This window comes from Chenopodium album, chromosome 17 (assembly GCF_948465745.1).
Source record: "Chenopodium album chromosome 17, dcCheAlbu1.1, whole genome shotgun sequence".
NCBI classification, from domain to species: domain Eukaryota; kingdom Viridiplantae; phylum Streptophyta; class Magnoliopsida; order Caryophyllales; family Amaranthaceae; genus Chenopodium; species Chenopodium album.
Genome location: NC_137850.1, coordinates 14366531 through 14368937, shown reverse-complemented (window position 1 = coordinate 14368937; position 2407 = coordinate 14366531).

The window sequence follows — 2407 nt, the reverse complement described above, 5'->3', positions numbered from 1 at the left end:
TCTGAATAAAGAGTTGAACCATCCGACGGGAAGAAAGATCCATCGGAGTTAGGTTTTCTTGCTGTTCTTTTGGTTCTGGCCATAGTGTCCTGCACAGAGATGAAACCAGTCGGATTCGGAGAAGTTCGCAAAGCACAGTCGCTGGCCAAGCAGTCGGCACTGCAAGTTCTAGATTCAGCCGTCCCAGGTGACCAGCTGATCACTATCCTATGCTGTGCTGCATGCGATTGGGATACCATTTTTTCGAAAACGAAGAAAAAATGAAAAGTAAAAGAAGAAACAGGCGTTACCTTTAGAAGAAGGGTGAGAGACGCTTGGTTGGCTGAAGAACGGTCGGACAGCGGGCCGAGTGTCGGATGCTTGAAAGAAGAGAAACACATAGGGAATTTTGAGATTCTTAAGGTCAAAAAGTCCAAGATTCTCCAAAGATTCGCAAAGGTGTAAAAATTCAGGGGGTGAAAACCTTCTATTTATAAAAGGGTTAAAAACCCTAAACTTTCCCTCCACAGTAATTTTTTGAAATCCGACCAATCGGACGTTTACACCTGTCACAGGCTACACGTGGCAAGCGCGTGTCACCTATGAGGGGCAAATGTTTTGGGTAAAAATACCCTAGGCCAGTTGGCCCAATTAGAATCCGCCACGTGTCACTGGAAGGGGCGCCACCTTGGACCTCCCAGGGAACAACACATGGCAGATGGATAAAAGGACCTGGGATTGGCGGCTTTCAGGCCCAAATCCCGAGGTCTGCAAAAGCTGCGTGAATATTCCCTAGGGCACGAAACCCTAGGAAGTGCACGTTTTTCGAGAAGCCTATAAATAGGAGATGACCTCCTCATTTATGAGGGGATTCAATACGTCTTTACGTACAACAAAACCTTCTACACTCCTTACGAGGAATATTCAGTGATTACCAATCATTCTCAGAACTGTCACTCTCAAGAGAACAATACACCCGAGCTCGGAATCCGAGCAGATAACCTTTTCATTCCGCACCTTATTCTTCGAACTTAGACTAACTTAAGCTTCGGAGGCGGACCACCGACCACTCGGTGCTCCGTTGTTTTGCAGGTACAGGCATCCAAGCGAGCATCCAGTCTTAGTGTTGTAACTCTCCCAAGGGACTCAAAAAACCCCGAAACAGTTTGGGATGCTTCGTTGAAGGTGAGGCTCTTGCTTTTCGAGGTGGGTTTCTCTTTGTAGGAGTGGATTTTAGTGGTGCAAGTGGAGAAGGAGTGGACCTTAGGTGAGAACTAGTGGTTTTTGTGGTTCTCATGATGCAATGTCACAATCAAATAGCAATAAGCACAAAATACTCCAACCAACACTATTAATCACAAGTCCAAAATCCAAATTAGAATCAATTCCAATCAACCACCAACCAAATATCAATGTTCAATCAAAATTAATCACCACAAACTCAAAACAAGCCAATATTAATATACAAGAGGCAAAATTTTCAATTTTTATATCAATGTAAACAATTCAAGAAGAGAAGTTGGATGAAAAATTGAAAATAATACCTATGCTTTTGCAATTAAGACAATATTGTTGTTGGTTACCTCAAATCAAATACCAATTGAATTGCAATTCCAACCAATTCACCTAATTGCCAAAGAAAATCAAAAAGCCCTAACCTTGAAAGGATTAGGGTTCTTCTTCTTTTCTCCTTTTTTGTTTTTTTTCGTGGAGGGTGGTTGTACAGGGTGCCGAAAGTGCGCCAGTGAGGCGCCGGTGGAGCAGCGGTGGTGCGAGGCGGTTGGAGTGACGGAGAGAGAGGAGGGGCTGCCTTGGGATCCGTGTAAAACAGGAGCAGGAGCAGCTTGTTCTTTTGTTTCTATTTTGCTTTTTCATTTTTTTGGGATGCGCGTAGGTTGCCTGGGCGCTAGAACCAGCGAGCGCTGGAATTCCAGCGGCCCAGGCAGAACGTTGGGCTGCTAGTGGGGGCTCGGCCTAGCGGGCGCTGGCCTCCCATTGGCTGTGGGGGCTGGTGCCTGCTGTTGGCTGCTTCTGCTTCCTACTTTTTTTTTTAGATTGAAAATAAAATAAAATTTATATCTTCACTAAAATTAAAAAAACAAAAACAAACAACGTTAAAAGAGTTAGTGAAGTAAAACAAAAACAAAAAAAGAAACGAAACTAACACTAAAAAAAAAGAAAGAAATTAAAACTAGAGGAATAGCATACATAAATAAATAAATGAATAGAAAAATTAAAATTTAAAAAAAAAAAAAGAAAAGAAGAAGGAAAGAAAGAAAAATTAAAAACAAAAAGGAAGAGAAACTAAAAAGAAAAGGAAAAACAAAACTTAAAAAAAATCAAAAAAAAAAAAAAAAGAATTAGGAAATCGGGTTGCCTCCCAATAAGCGCTCATTTAGAGTCATGAGCTCGACTTCTTACCTTAGTA